The 17,330-nt window shown below is 33.8% G+C and overlaps 1 non-coding gene across 1 annotated transcript; it reads right to left on the bottom strand.

The window, feature by feature from the left end:
* Positions 1-2,048: 2,048 nt before the first annotated feature.
* On the bottom strand, positions 2,049-2,155 carry LOC147291784 (small nucleolar RNA R71). Its single transcript, XR_015121572.1, has one exon. It is a non-coding gene; the product is annotated as a small nucleolar RNA R71 (small nucleolar RNA).
* Positions 2,156-17,330: the final 15,175 nt, after the last annotated feature.

The raw sequence follows: 17,330 nt of genomic DNA, 5'->3' as shown, positions 1-17,330 counted from the left end.
TAAAAAAAACAAAAAATTCAAATTTTCCTTTAATTAGTATTTTTTTTAGTTTCCTTGTTCTTTTTCCCACTTTTATAAGTGCCGAAAATAAAAAATATATTAAAAAAAAATATTTTTCTTTACACTTTCTTGCATCTCTTCTCTTGTAGGTGCCAAGAAAAGAAAGAAGAAAAAAATTATATATTTATGGTTTACCATTTTTAGTTTATTATTTATTTTAATGGTCTTCTTTATTTTGTGCTTGTGATAAACATAAATTCTTGCTTTTATTTGGCATATTTATAGTTTTCTCTTTCTTTATAGCTTTCATAACTAGTATCTAACATGATCTTTTATTTTCTTTACCATTAGTTTTGTCTTCTTTGCTATCTAAAAAAAAAAAAAAATTATATATATAGTTAGCATATTTATTTCTTTGTTGTCTTTAGGTTGTTGCATCTAGTTTCAATTGTTGAATTTTTCTTCTTGCTTTTATTTATCATTAAAAAAAAAAAAATTCAAATCAAATATTTTTGTCATTTAGTATAATTTGGTTAGATCTTATTTATTGTTGTGTTGTGCATCTTCTCCATTGCAACATTAGATAAGGTAATTTCTATTTCCTCTTATTTCATTTCTCTTTTCCTATTTTCATTTATTGTTTATTTTTATCTTAGTTCTATTTCCCTTTCTCCTTTTGTGGTAGTTTTAGTATTTGTTCTAGTATTTTCTTTTTAGTGCTTGCATTGGGGAGAAGTTTGCAAAGGTGTGATCATCAAGAAAGGGGAATTGCTAGCAAAAGTTTGGTTGCCTTCTCCTAGTGTGTTGTGGCCAATGTCACCACACTAGTGGTATACTCTAAACTTTTTCTTTTTAAAGCTTTCTTGAGTGGTGTTTGCCTTACTTGTGCAATTTCAACTTCCATATATCTTTGTTTTGTTGGTTGTTGCATCTTCAATTAGCATTCTTGCATAATCAACTAGTAAGGGCATTCACCCCCAACAAGATAAGGATTGGATTTCATCACCAAGTCCTTGCCCACCTAGGCTAACCATCTCTTGCATTTGTTAATTCCAAACTCAATTTAATTAAAATCAAGTAGACATTGGCCAAAGGGTTCACGAAGCTCATAGGACCCTCTTGGAAGGAGCCAATTAGTGAATACTCTGGTGAGTGTTTTTGGAAGTACAATGTCTAGAAAGGTTCTTTAAGGTTGCAATCATCTTGATGCTTAAAGGGGACTGGTTTTTAAGAGAGACCGTCTGTGACTCCTCCACCCCCTCCGGAACCGGCTTGGTTGTATTTTTGAAAACCTTATATCGATACGCCACTAATTTGCTTTGAAAGAGAGGAGGAGCTTGTCTAGTGCTTAATCAAGATTAGGACTGTCTAAAAGACATCTCCCAAGGCTAAATCAAAGATAATTAAATTGCTTGTTTGGATTAACTCCTTGTTTTGTGATTTTTGTTTAGTTGTGTTTGCTTTGTTTGTTAGTTTGTTCATATTTTCGTCTAAAAAAGGGTAGTTAATTAATTAATTAAAAAAAAATTTTGAAAAAGTTTTTGAAAATTCTTTTCTTAAAAGCCGTCTAGTGCATGCTTGGTCGTCGTTCATTGAATCACGATTTAGCACCTTTTGACCTTGAAATTGAGAGAACACTTAGACATTTAAGAAAAACAATTGAACCGATAATTGAAATGGGTGAAAACATTGAAATTCGTCCGTTAAGAGAGTATTTTGCTCCCGTCATCCTTGACACCCCTTCTTGCATAGTCTTGCCCCACTCTACCGCAACTCATTTTGAGATTAAATCCCACATCATTCAATTGTTGCCCTCCTACCGCGGATTGGATCGAGAGGACCCGTACACACATGTTAAAAAATTCATTTGCTCAACCTCTAGATACCAAAATTTTCCTGAGGAGTCCGTGCGTCTCCGTTTATTCCCATTTTCGGTCAAGGACAAAGCGAAAGCTTGGTTGAACTCCCAACCCCCCGGTTCCATCACTTCATGGGATCAACTTGTTAAAAAAATTTTGTCAAAATTTTTTCCAATGTCTAGGACTAACGTGCTTAGGAGAGACATTTCGGAGTTTAGACAAAAAGACGATAAGCAGTTTTATGAGAGTTGGGAGCAATTCAAAGACTTAATTTTGAGATGTCCTCACCATGGTTTCGAGACGTGGCATTTGGTGCAATACTTTTACAACGGTTTAACTCAAATAAATCGCAATATGGTAGAGTCCATGAATGGGGGTGCGTTTTTAAATCTTGGGGAAGAGCAAGCCTATGATTTTTTTGAAAAATTGTCCGAAAATTCTCAACAATGGGATTTCTCCAACCCACATGATAGACAAGCCAAAGAACCAAAGCGTGGGGGGATGTATGAAGTAAGAGGCGATGTAAACTTAGGGTCTAAGATTGAGAGCCTAACGAGAAAGGTGGAGGCCTTGGCCTTGAGTCAAACTATGAGTGTCGTTAACCATGTCCAAAATGAGGTTTGTTCTCATTGTGCTAGTCCGATGCATAATGTTCAAGCGTGTCCTTCCTTGTATACTTTTTCCTAGAGTAATGTTGAGCATGTGAATGCCCTTAACAATTTTAGGAAGCCGTTTGTGCACCAAGGCACCTTTTCCGAGACCTACAACCCCAATTGGAAGAATCACCCAAATTTTTCTTGGAGACAAGGCCAATCCCAAACACATTTAGGAGAAAATTCAATGCCAAACAATTCATTTTGTCCTCCTAATCCCTCATATTCTCATGTTCCTCATGTTCCTCATCCCACTCCACAAAGTGTTGCCTCACCAGTGGCGGAGGCAGTGGTGGCAGCGACGATAGATCCTAAAAAATTTGTTTTTCATCTACAAATCAACCCCAATCAACCTAGGCACTTCAATTGGACGAAAAACAATTCAGAAATCATTTAAATATGCTCAATTCAAGGTGAACCTGAAATGAGTACAAGCCCCAAAAATTTAAAATCTTTAGATTCTCAAAATTGACACGCAATAACAAGAGGGAAGGAAGGCCTATACCTCGAGGATCATTTTTGACAACTTGACCGACGGCCAAATCTCGCCAGAAATGGCCGAAAACGGCGGCGGAAGCCGGCGGCTGACTTGGCTTCCCGAGCTCATTGCTCCGTCGTGGAGCATCGTCTGGATGAACGAAGCCCATGGTTGAACTCGCCGTGGTGAGAGGAAGAGGACCCAGTAAGTCCGGTGTCCCGTCGTCGCGGGAAAAATGAGATCCCCGGCAGTGAGCTGTGTTTTCTCTCGACTGTTCCAGCGCGTGGAAGAGCTCGCCGGTGCAAGGGAGACGCGAGGGAGGATGGCCGGCGGCTAGGGGTCACATCAGTGGCCTTCGGCCGTCGTGGGTTGGCCGGCGAAGGTGAGTTCTCACCGGAGCTGGCCGTGCGCAGAGAGAGGGAAGAGAAGGCCGAGAGAGAGAGAGAGTCGGGGAAAGAGAATTAAAAAAAAGGGAGAGAATGTTCTAGAGAGAGAGAGAGAAACTTCTAAAAAAAATCTGATTTTTAAACCCAATTTGTCCATTTTACAAAATTGCCCCTCGCTTCAAACGCCCATATCTCTCAAACCGTAGCTCGAAATGATGTGTGCTACGTGTCTATGAACTCGTGGGCTCGAAACCTATCTAATGGACCCAAAGTCAAAATCGAAAGCTCATTTATTTTAAAAGTCAACTTTGGGTCAAGCCCCAAATTAAAACAAAAATAAATAAAAAAATTTAAATCCAAACCCTTTTTATTTTCCAAATAAATCTCAAATCTTTAGAATACAATTCAGCGTCCTTAAAAGAAACCTCTTAAAAACCATAGTTAAATAAAAATTTAAATTTCTAGTGAAAATTTGGGTCGGGTCGTTACAGCAACTATGCCTTTCATGGGGGCTGCCAAGTCATACATTAGCATTTATATTTATTGAATAAAAAATGTTTGTGGTTTAAGTGTTTGGACTTACTAATTAGAGATGAGGGAGTACAGTTCTTACTCTATCCTTGGGTTCAATTCCCTAAATGGTATGCATACAAGTGTCGTCTAGAATCGGTTATGAAATTAAGAATATGCTAGAGGGGAAATAAATGATTTTTATTTACTTCAATGAAATGACATCTCACTATCTAAATCTTACTTTTTAGTAAGATGTGAGGGATAGAGGTAATTAAATTTACAAATTAGGGAATAAGTCCACTGTTTATGAACTTTAACAGGTTTGCAATGTCATGGATTAAAAGGTACGCTTGCATTGTTATTTAATTAAACAATGCAAGCGTACCTTTTTCTTATATTATGCATATGCAAGCGTACCTTTTTCTTATATTTAATTAAACAATGCAAGTGTACCTCTTTCTTAATTAAACAATTTCTGCATTTGCATTTCATGAGATTAATCATGCTAGATATATTAAAAATGAATGCATGATGGTTTACTAATACCCAACCCAAAAAGGCATGGTATTATGTATGAAATAATAGCAATGACTTTATGTTTGTGAAATTGTTTTTTGAGCATTAAAATTTATTATACTTGTGCTTGTATAATTGTAGTTTCGATATTTGAAAATGGATATATTTATTTTTCAAAGAAAGAATGATTTGGTTTCCATTTAAATGTTTTAAATAGGTTGTCATTTGATTATTAAATTATTTGCTTGGGCAGAGGCCATTTCGGCATCGGCTTAAGTCATTGGTATATCTTACTTGTAATTGAATTGATTGTGTTGAAATGATTGAGTTTTGTTGGACTAGTTGAGTGTGTGATCAGCTGTTTTGGTGATGCTCACCCCTACACAGTTTGTTAAGTTGCAGGAAAAACTCTAGGAGAAAAGAATGGTTAGTTTCATAGACGTTTTGGATAACGAGGGATAGAGGTTTGAAAGTAGAGAGAATTCACCAAGAAATAGCATACCAACACCACCCACATCCAAATACTCAAGTGTGAGGAAGATGACCCAATTATGGATGAGTTTGTTACTATCCCTTTTTATTACTATCTTTCTATATTTTAGTTGAGAAATATATGGAATTGATTATTTAAGGATTAGTATCGCTCAATTACTTATTTATTATTTGATACTTCTTTATGTTATTTTGTTTACACCAAAAACAAAATTTAAATTAAAGTTTTCACTTTCACTTAGATTTCAATTTCTTATTCGATGTTTTGTTTACTGATTTTAAAACAAAGGGTTTGTCTTTATTTTTGGAAATTGATTTATCTTGAAAGGTGAATAACTAAAAGCTCACCATTTTACAAAGCTTTCATTTCGGCACACTCTGATGATTTGTTATTAAAAAAGAAAAACAAATTCCCCACTGTTTTGAAGTTTAGTTTGTTTAAATTTTTAGTCTTACATTGATCTTCGATCTTGGCTTGTTCTTACTTAAGATTAGTGAGAGTATATCGAGGTTAAAAACTAATGTAGCGCTGCCACATGCCCAAAATGTTAGACCCTATGTTGGAGTGTGACAGTAGGGTATAAAAATGGGGTGCATGGTATATAAATAAGGTTTAGGGTTTAGGAGCTTCTGGCTTAGGGTTTAGGTCTCCTCAAAACCAGGGAGCTAAACCCTCTGGTTAAAACTCGAGAGCTAAACCTTAAACCGTTTTGCTGCGTAATAGTCAAACATAAATTTAATATTTTTTTTATTAATTTATTTGTAATTGACCATATTTTTTTTATTGTAGTGACATATGATGTAATATTTGTGAATTTTAATATTCTTTATTACATTATTATGTTTAACTTTTTAATTAATATTTAATTTAAAATATTATTAAATTTTGAAATTAAAACTAAAACATTATTAAAATTTGATATTTAAAATCAACAAACTTTTTTTAAATTTGGGTGAAAATTTCAAAATTTAAAACTATGGCAGAGGTGGAGTGGTGGACGTGACTGCAAGTCACAATCGCTTTAATCAACTTAGTTTTTCATTTCCTTTAGGTATGCCGTATGGGTATACTTTTCAGTTTTTCCCAGTTATCACGCCTTCGAATGATGACATTCGACTTTGAAATCAGCATCCGCTCTTCTTTTTAATTGTCTTTTACCAATAATTCTATGACCGACAATAAAATTTGTTGTATGAAAGATGAGTCAGGCAATTGATTTTGAAATCTGCACCATCCCCGTAGATTCTAAGCATCTAGACCTTATTTGGGAGACATAATCAACAAATGGAGTGAGACTCACGTCTGCCTTGGATACCCGGGAAAATTCTAAACCGACATGTTAAAGTTAGAGTCTTGGAAAAATTATTATTCTTCATCTAAAATATTTCAAGAGATGCCAAAGTGGTAGGGTACTTTTTAAACAAAAAAAAAACAAAGAAAAAAAAAAAAGTGGTAGGATGCTAGGATTCTCCTCTAGCTAATTTCAAATAAATTAACCAAATATAGTCAATTAGATATTTGGCGTTTTGAATAAGGGAGATAACGTGTACAGATAAACGATTAAAATTTTTTAATTATAAAAACCGAACACATGTTAACTTTCAAGTCAGAGTTTGTTGACCTCCCATTAGAAGTGCTTGGTGCGATTTAGAAGTGTTGGGCGATTGTTATTGTTAAATAGTAACTATTTGAGCAGATGATTACTACTATTGGATAATAGTAATGATTTATAACTGGTAAATATGATTTTTGACTCCAAAACTTAAAATTTTGTGTTTTATGTGTTTTTTGACAAATTTATGCATGAAAAATTAGAAGATTTTATACAAGTTGCCTTGTTTTGGGTGTTGTTGCAGTAAATATAATTGACACTGTCCAACAGTGGGAATTCTAACTGTTAAGCAGTAACTATAATTGCTACTGTTGGACAATGAAAATTCTACTTGACGCGGAAAAAAAAAAAATGTGGCGCACTCTGGGCTTCGTGGCCAGTGCTTTTTTTTTCTTTTTATGTGATTTTATTAAAATGGATTGCATTAGGATCTCATTTTTTATAGTAGACCTTAAGAAAAGCCTACTTTCTATAATGGGCTTAAAAAAAAAGTAAATTACTAAAATGATAAACAGGTCCACTTTATACAAATAAGTCTACGTTATATGTTTTTCCATGAATTTTTTTTTTAAACTAAACAAATTGTCACAGTAACAATGATTGCTACTGTCAAACAGTAGTAATTAATAGAATATTTTTACAATTTAAATAGTTACTATCTCACAGTAACAATGATTGCTACTGCCAAACAGTAACAATGATTGCTACTACAAAACAGTAGCAATTAATAAAGTATTTTTACAATTTAAATAGTTACTGTCCCACAATAACAATGATTGTCACTGCCAAACAGTAGCAATTAAGAATTAAAAAATAAAATATATTTTAATTTGGACCATTTTTGGAATTTTTGGAATTTTTTATTTGTTTTCAAATTTTGTGTTTGCTTGTAATCTGCAAAGCAGCATAACTGAGCTTTAATGGCAAAACCAAAAGCTTCGAGACGAACCCTCGACTCCTACACTGTCAAGCACATCAAGGAATTCAACCAACACATATTTCATCTTGGTCTGACCACTCTTGAAGTCATCCCCACCAATTAAATTGTTTCTCCTAATTGCCAAATCAATCAGTCCTCCAGCCAACGTGCACGTGCGGTGGTACTACCGGCCAGAGGAGTCGATCGATGGCAGCTCAGCACTGAGTCACCACATCATCTCCCTCACCTCCTCCACCTATGACCTTCTCACTCTCGACCCACCACCACCCCACCTTCTCGCTTTACCTTTGGTGGACCAGCTTGGTACCGGTTTTATGCCACCGGGTTGGCTGGTTATATGGGTTCTAGATCTGTCCTTAAAAAAAATAAAAAAAATAAAAAAAATAAAAAAAAACCCTAAAATTAATTGACAACAAAATAGCCCCAAGACTTTATAAGCACTTAAATAAAACTATAATTTTTAAATGTTGGACAATACACTCCAAGAACAAGTAACAAGTTTCTATTGAATAATCCTGTATGGCACCTAGAAATTTTTGTCCTACAATTATTTTACTCATTTAATTTTTAATAATTGTTTGAGATTGTTACAATTTTCGTGTTTCATCTGGGTGAAAATAGGAAATTTATTGAACACAGGAATTTATTCTTGGGTCCGTTAGATTGTAAGGTTTGATAACTAAAAGTGTTGGTCTAAAGGACAACTAGCCAAGTAAGTTGAGCTGATGGACAAAATTCAAATAAGGGCTAACCTAGTGCATCTTGAAAAAAAAAAAAAAAATCAGTGCATTTGTAAAAAAACCCTATGCATTTGTAAAAATACAACAAGCGCATCTGCGAAATCAGTGCATCTACGCAAAAAAAGCCAATGCATCTGTAAAAATACAACAAGTATATATGCGAAATCAGTGCATCTGTAAAAAAGTCAGTGCATATGTAAAAATACATGCAACAAGTGCATCTGTAAAAAAATCTAGAAATTGTCCTTTACACCAACTTATTATTAGTAGTTTGGTACTAGGATATAATTTACTATCTATTCTTTGTGGCTTTTAAAAATTATATTTGATCTTCTAAAGGTCAATTAGCTAAGATAGGACCATGGTTGTATGGCACTCATCTCTATGATTTCAAATGGTTTAGTTGTGTGGATTGAAGTTTGGGAGAAAGTATTGAGATCTTTCCAAGATTTGATGAATATTTAGGATTACTTCGAATTTCCAGAATTAAGGTTAAGAAGTGGGATTTTTCTTAAAAATTCTGGAAGTCAAATTATGGTTTTGAGAAAGATAAAAAATACTCAGTCAAACAAGTCTGTAGGAATTTTTGAACACCTGAGCTATTTAAAAAAAAAAAATTCTAGATTGGAATCAATATTGGAAATTTAAAGGAAATTTGGAAATTAGAAATTTTAAAAGAAATTTTAAAATTAGAAATTAATTACACGAATTGCTGTTGTGGCGCGGTCCTGGATGCTCTTTAAAGTTGTTTGCTCAAAACCAGCAGGGTGTCCAAGTTGAGAGTTTATCTTAATAGAAAAGTCACACACACTCTCTCTAGGGTATTTATGCCCAAATTTTCTTCAAGTCACAAACCACAAGACGGAAGTCCTTAGTTGGAATATTTTATTTCCTTCTTGGAACAATTCCAATTCTTGGAGAAGTTCCCAATTTAATCATTGATTGGGTTGTCCAATTTTGACATTATGGACATAACAATCAAATATTAGGCTTGTTATAAGGAGACTCTGCCAAATTTTCAACTCGTTTGGATTAAGTTTGGCATGATACCTTGAGAACATTGGACTTACTAAATTAATTTGGATTAAGTTTTTAATAATCTTTTTGGATTTTTATTAATTAATTATGCTTTAATCCTTTTGTTTAGCATAATGATTTGTTGGTTGAGATTTAAGTTAAGGAGGTCTACAACCAGGTAATTGATGATTAGGCATGATTGATTTATTTAAATTGGATTTAATTAGTAATTAATCATGTCCAATTATCTTTTTAATTGGAGATTGTGGTTAAATAATTGAAGAAGAAATTATAGATTTAGTCCACTTATTTTATATCTAGTTCAATTTTGGTTCACGATCATTTTTAAGTTCTGTTTGGGTCCACTAATTGTTCTATTTGTTCATTAAAGGTCCATATTTGTTTTCTCAAATTTAGCCCACATTTTACCCTATTAAATCTCACCCAAATTCAACAAACATATACTTATTTTAAAGCTATGCATCTCCTCTTTACAACCATATACAAATCCTTCTAATTAAAGTTCTAAGACTCAAGATAATCGACCCTAAAGTAGGGTACCCGAAACAGCCAATTTTTACCAAAAAATTTTCAAAATTTTCAAACTTCACCCAACTTCAATTTTCTTCGATTCTAATACTTCAAATTGGTTCCTATGACTAAAAAATGATGAAATATAACTTATACTTCAATTATAATTGAAGAAAACACAACCCAAAAAATTTAAAATCATAAACCCCAAAACTAAAATTTTCCGACTGGACATTTATTGAACAAGTGGAACAATTAGTGGACCAAAGCAGAACTTAAAAAAGATCATGGACCAAAATTGAACTAGATATAAAATAAGTGGACAAAATCTGTAATTTGGTTATAGATTACTTAAGTGTATTTTTTCTTAATAAAGAAATTAAGTTGGTTTAATTAGATTGGATAGTTGAATTGCTACAAAATAAGGTAGGCTTGAAGTTGGTTTTATTTGTTAATCAATCTCATAATGGATTGAGGCCACCCCAATGATTGTGCGTAACATAGTGTCGAGGTCGATCAGTGCTTGAATATGTACTCCTATGAGTAATTGGGCGAGAGCTCCCCAAGCACCCTCGCCCTGACCTGGTAATGTTATGAATGCTTTATTGGTCAACTTTAAGAGTTAAGTTAAAATTTGACTTAAGTAGAAACATATAGGGGACCTCCAAAAGTATAGAAACTTAGTCTACATAAATTGGTTTCGGAATGTTTTGGGAGATATGACCAATAAGAAGGGTCATGTTGAATCTTTGCCAAAATTGGGTTATGACTAGTCATTACTATTGTCGCACTTGGATTTCTAGTTACCCATTGAGAAGACTTTGAGCGTTAGTGCAGTGGAGGTGCATTACAAAGGCTAAGCTTAGACGCTAGGTAGAAGGAACTCACACCTTAACTTTTGGCATTGTAATATGTATGTGTATGATTTATAAATGCTGTTGTTGCAAAAATTTCATTGTTTTATACCATGTCATATGGTTTTCGCAATTTGAATATCTTTGGATGATCTAAGAGTAAAAGGGTCACGAATGACCTTCGGTTTCGATCTCCTAAAACTCCCAAGGGGTTGTACGGACGAGCTAATCAATTTGTACAATGTTTTGGGTGACTAGCTTACAAGGTTCTCACTACAAGAAAAAAGATAATTGGCGACTGTTACTTTCAAAAATCATTGTAGGCTTAGCCGAGATCCTTGATAAGAACACTGCAGTCCTAGTAAATATGCGGGCGTGCCACTATTCTCGGCCGAGAAGCCGTAATAGAAATTGAATGTATTTGATGTTTTGCGCTAAATCCTACCTAACTTCTGATCAAAACAATTGTAAGCAAGCAAGGAACAAATTCTCGCCGAAGGTCCTACCTGCTTTGATCCTCAAGAACTTTAATCGTCGTTGGTTTTAGTGATTGTGTGCTCAAATTCGTAAGTGCGGATGATGGTTGCTTGGGTGACTGGGTGAACAGAAAAATAATGAACTTTAATGTAGAAGATGTGAATGATTTGATTATCAAGAAATCTGGTAACAATAGATGATCTAACAATAAATCTCATAATAAGCAAATATGAAAAATTAATTGTCGAAACTTCTGAGGAAATCAATACTAAGGAAGAGAAAACTCTAGCAGAGCTAAAAACAAGAACAAAGCCTTGAAAGCTTGAGAATTTGAAGAAGATCTTGAGAATTCTGAGAATAATTGTAGGTTTTTGTGCTGATTGATTGTTGAATGTGTTGAGAGAGAAATTTCTGAATGTTGATGTCTTCTTTATATAGTGATCAAACCCTTGAATTCTAGGAAATCCTTCCTTTTTGCATTTGGACTATTTTTGGTTACTTCACGCCCAAGACTTGCCAATCTTGCCTTATTTAGATCTCTTAATTCACCAAGGACTCTCGGCGAAACTTGACTCTTGAATTCTTCTAGATTCTTCCTCTTTGACTTGGGCCTTGACTAGATGGGCTTGCAAACTGCATTGAATCTGGACCTCAATAATAGAATTCGGGGTCTTACTAGTAAAACCTTGGCTTGGCCGTGATCTCAGTCCAAAACCAAGTTAGGGTGTAAACAGCGACAAAATCATTTCGTAGTTAAAATCAAATATTTCCTCGCCAAACACTATAGGTCACCAAACAATATATATATATATATATATATATCACCAAACTATGTCGTCACTAGTTTCGTCCCCTATACAGTGTGGCTCTTGAACGTTCGCCACAAAATTCAAATTTTGTGGCCATATACATTCTGAGATGAACATATATTTCGTAATTGAATAAAATTATTTTGTCGCCAATGTGGCCACAAAAATTACTTGAAATTTGAATTTTGGTGCCAAATTTTGCACGTATTCCCCAAATTTCGTCACCAAGTTGCCATCGGGATGGCGTGAACTACACATATATGGCGCAAAGTTTTGTCGCATATCGTATTCATTTTGTTGCAAATTGTTTTGATTTCAAAGGCGACGAAATCCACTTTCGTCGAACCAAAATATCTCAACATTTTAAAACAATCAAAGTATTTAAACACTTCAGAAGGAGCAAAGTATCTTAACACATGAACACTTCAAAACATTGAAGTATTTGACCACTTCAAAAACACTAATGGATTTGAACTGCATGTGATCAAAAGACTAGAGTATTAAAAGACCCAAGACACATAACGTAGCCCTACAAGTAAAAGTGTAACAACCTATTTAGACCAACATCCTCAAGATCATCAAATTAAGGTATCATCATCTTCACCAACATCATCACAGAAAACACTACTAAGGGAAATTTTGTTGGGAACCTCGAATGGCAATAAGTTTGGCTTGTATCCGCTGAATATAAAAGGTAAGCTCTTCCATCTTTACTGTAAACTCCTCAACTCTCTAATCTGTTGCAACAGATGAAGCAATTTGTCACCAGAGCATCTCTTCTCTCTCTCTCTCTCTCTCTCTCTCTCTCTCTCTCTCTCCTTCTCTCTCTTCCTCTCTCTTTTTGTTTCGCTTTCGAAAGAGAGAGAGAGAGAGAGAGAGAGAGAGAGAGAGAGAGAGAGAGAGAGGAGTGGGCCGACCGCCGACGACAAGGGCGATGGCAGTGTGGCAAGAGGAAGGGTGGGGGCTGCGATCGGGGTCTCGAGTGGTTTGTTGTTTTTACTTTTTTTTGTTTTCATTTTTTTTAACCTTTTTTTTGTTTTTATTAAATAATGTTTGTTCTTTATGGTAATTTAGAACTGAGATAAACTTGTAATTTTACAAATTAATAGGGTGGAATGTGTAGTGAGAGGAAAGAGAGTGTGCATATAGTAGCCTTTTTTACAAAACGGTTTGTTGTTTTATAAAACCAAAACTACAAAGAAAATACGTTTGGTAGCAGTATTAAGAAAACGACTTTGGAGATTGCGATTTTTCACTTTATAGTGTAAATTTGAAAAACTAGTAAATGATGTTTTATAGAATATATGGGATACAATGGCAAAAAAAGAAAAAAAAGAATACTAGATACAATTATGAGAAAATTACATTTAAATGAATAAAACATTTCAATATTACTTAATGGTCAATGTAAATTTTCTTTCCCATAAAGGTCAATGAGTTTTGAAATTATATTTCATTTTAGTCACTAAGCTCAATCCACTTAATAATGTCATATATTTTTGTGCATCGGAAAATACCAATTTACCCATTCCTTTTTTTTCATTACTTATAGTAGTAAAATTATGACGTTGCCCGACCTTAATTTAGTTTAAAGTATAGAAATATGATTTATGGTATAAAAATGAGGTGCATGATATATAAATGGGGTTTAGGGTTTATAATTAGGGTTCTGGAGCTTATGACTTAGGGTTTAGGTTTCAAGTTTTGGGCAGAGCCCAAAATCCAGGAATTAAACCCTAAGTCATTTTGTTGCATATCAGTCAAACATAAACCTAATACAAATCTAAATCTGAATAATAATGTATGTTTATTAATTTATTATAATTTGTCTTTTTTCATTTTGATCAATAATAACTAAAATAAAATTATGAAAAAACACATTGATTAAAATATAATTGTGAAAAGTTTTATTGATTTATTTGTAATTAGCCCTACAATTATTCAAATGAAAAAACACAATCCTCTGCTAGCTGTATTACTGCAACCATTATCACTTCCTCTTCATGATTACTAAAAAATAACTGCTTTCCTTTGTCTTCTTCCTCATTCTGGGTTTTCAATTTCGAGAATTCAGCCCCTCTGCGAGTTTTTGGATCTAATATGACCATTTTAGAGAGGGATTTGAACAGAAAGGCCAACATAAATATAATGTTTAATTTTTCTTGGATCTTACCCATTCTCTTCTTGATGAACAGGGAAAATTATCACAATCGAGTTGGTCGAATTGGATTATTCTGGGTCTTTCTTAATTTTTAATGGGATTGATTTGATTTCTGGGGTTAAATAAGCTGAAACTGTAAGTAGGTTTTTTTCAGCTTGGTTTTGGAAGACAACAAAGCCTTTTGGCATGATGAGAAGGTGAGATAGTAATGTGGGGAAGAGATGGGTTGCAGGCGGGGCATAACGAATAGCTTTGTATTAGAAAGGCTTTTCACCTCCATAAGAGATATGTTGGGAGGGTTCAGAAACTTCCACAACACGAGTACAGGAACCCCTTGCAAATATAAAACATATTTTATAAAAGGAATTTCTACTTGACTTAGCCTTTTGAATAATTCGACCCAAAAAAAAAGTCTTTTGAATAATTCGACCCAAAAAAAAAAGTCTTTTGAATAATTCAATTATTGATTGTTTATGTGGTATTCAATATTTCAAACCTTCACAATATATTATGTAAATTGGTAATTCATTTGTGAAAAAATTTGTAAGAAATTAAATATCATTAGAAAGAAAGAAGCAAGGGTTAAGAAAAGAGACGAAGCCAAGAAATGAACAAAGCAAAGAAAGGGACGAACGCAAATAGAAGAAATATAGATAGAATTTCTCTTATTTAAGAAATTTCTCTTGGAGCTTACTTTATATTATATTACAATGATCTGAGTCGTCTATTTTTTAAGTATTTATTCAAAGATCATATATGCAAAATTTAGACAATCGAAAATCATTAAAGTTATAAATCATATAGAGTGTGTGGACTTTGTTCTATATACCTTTTAAGATAATAGTCTTTGTCAATTGCTCAAGAAATATCTATTAGGCATGATTTCACTAAATCATTCTAATCAATTTAGAACAATTAACTAATTAAAAAGAGTTTTTATATTAAATGATATGCTTGTGGAATTATAAATATAAACTTTTTAACGCTTTACACCCCTGAAATTTGACTAATTTTTCACTTCACCACCTAAATTTTTTTTTTGACTCAATATGGCACCTGAATTTTAAAAAAATTGCAATGTCAGACTTCGGTTATATTTTGTCAATTTTTCTGTTAAAAATAAGAGTATTTTAGTCTTTTCATATTGATTTTTTATTGTCAGACAAAAAAAAATTGCAGTAACCCCACTTTACTTGGAACAATAAGAAGTTTACACATGTCTTTTTTACTTAAGAATTAACTTTTTAAATATTCTCATTATTGTATGTATTTAATATACATCCATTATTATTTTTGGAAGAGTAAAAAAAAAAAAAAAAACCACCACCACCCTCACCCAGCGCAACCACCCAGCCACGAAACCTCCATCATTTCCAGAGATCTTGCAACCCACACAAACTTCCTCCTCAACTGCACCTCCACTCCACCACCAAACCCAACAACGTAATCTCCAAAAAAATCTCTTCTTTCATTCATAAGAAAGAAAGAGAAAAAGAAGGAGAGAAGAGAGGGGGCTAGTTGGGAGGGAGGGGGAACGAGGTGGTCAGAGTGAGGGACCGTCAGCGGTGGTGGAGGGAGGGGCAGTGGATTGTTGTTGTATTTTTCTGGCAGAAAGGGAAGAAGAGAGAAAGAAAGGGGAGCTGTGGGGCTGCCATGGCAGATCTGGGAAGAAGAGGGAGTTGTTGGGTTTTAGATTTTTTTTTATTTTTTTAATAAAATTAAAATGATTAAAAAAAGTGAAAGAAATTGTGTTTGAATGTGCGGTAAAAAAAAAGTGTGTAATGATTGGATTAAAAAGTTTAGAAAATGACACATGCCATTATCTTATTTGTTCTCATGTGGCACATGTGACCATTTTTTAACAAAAATTTTGACGGAATCAGACGGAGGTTGTATATTGCAAAACTTTTTAAATTCAGGTGCTACATTGAGTCAATTTTTTTGTTAGGTGGTGAAATGAAAAAAAGGTCAAAGTTGAAGTGGATAAAGTGTTAAAAAACCATATATTAGTGTAAAAACTTCTAATGGAATATTTAATTGCTGTTAGGTGAAAAATTAATTAATTAAAGGGTGTTAGACTGTTAGGTGTAAAGTAAATTGTTTGGTCCTGTTAGGTGAAAAATTAATTAATTAAAGGGTGTTAGACTGTTTGGTGTTTGGTCTTATTGGGTTGCAATAAATATATTTATTGTAAAGCAATGACCACAAGCAGCTGGTTGCGTGGTGGGTGTGTGCTCCGTGAAATAATTGGCTTGTTCTTGGTCCTGTGTTTGAGTCTCAATTGCAATAAAATGGTAAAACTTTTGCTGTGGAACAAAATGAGGGCGGGTCGGTTCGGTAATAACCCGACATCATAAAATTTGAGGTATAGCCCGATTGGTTCGTATTGGTAGGGTTGGTCGGTTTGACCCGAAAAGTGCTCACCCCTAGAAACCTTTTTTTTTTTGGCCAGGACCCCTAGAAACTTATTATAATACCAAAAGCGAAATTGCTTGTGAGTTTCTCTAGCCATAAATAATTTGATCTGACGTCAATGTGGATGTTGTGTTAGCGGAAACTCTACTTAAGTATGGATTCTTACAGGAAAAAGAGAGCACAAGTTACCTATTTAGATTAGGAAAGATAGCAACCAAATTTTAACATGATGTATAACCGATCGAAAGTCTTCTTTCTGTAAACAAGTCAAGCAAATAACTCTGTCTTAGCTCTCACTACCCAAGTACCCACAAATCTATCATCTGTATGGTAAACCAAATTTCTATAACTATGATCGTTCATATTTTGATATCTCTACATATATATGTATATATTATATACACATAGGGTACCATTGATTTGTGTTTAGTCAATTACATAGTTTAACACCCATAAACCAGTTTATATCAAAATAACAGATAGAACCATTAAATTTCAAAAAAGAAAAGGAAAGAGACCAGCCCCTATCAACAAACTCAATATATAAATGCCTAAATACACAAACAGCCCTAAACTAACCCAAAAATATATAAAAAAAAAAAACCACCTACAACACAAGAAAATATGTCACAAGCAGGAATCCCCAATCTAAGAAAAAATTGAAAGATTTGAAAGCCTAAAAATGAAAGTTTGATAAGATTGATAAGATTGATGAACTTACTGTTAAATTTCAAAGATAGATGATGAAGCACTAATCATTTATATGCATTTTCAAAGGAGTTGATGGGAGAGTATGAGAACCAAGAGATGTGGTGAGGTGAAGGTCTCTAATCAGAGAAGAGCTGCTTGACAGAGAGATCGTACGCAGGTCTAGGA

This window comes from Dryas octopetala, chromosome 3 (genome assembly GCF_963921425.1).
Source record: "Dryas octopetala chromosome 3, drDryOcto1.1, whole genome shotgun sequence".
Taxonomy (NCBI): domain Eukaryota; kingdom Viridiplantae; phylum Streptophyta; class Magnoliopsida; order Rosales; family Rosaceae; genus Dryas; species Dryas octopetala.
This window is presented reverse-complemented; position numbering and strand designations above follow the sequence as displayed.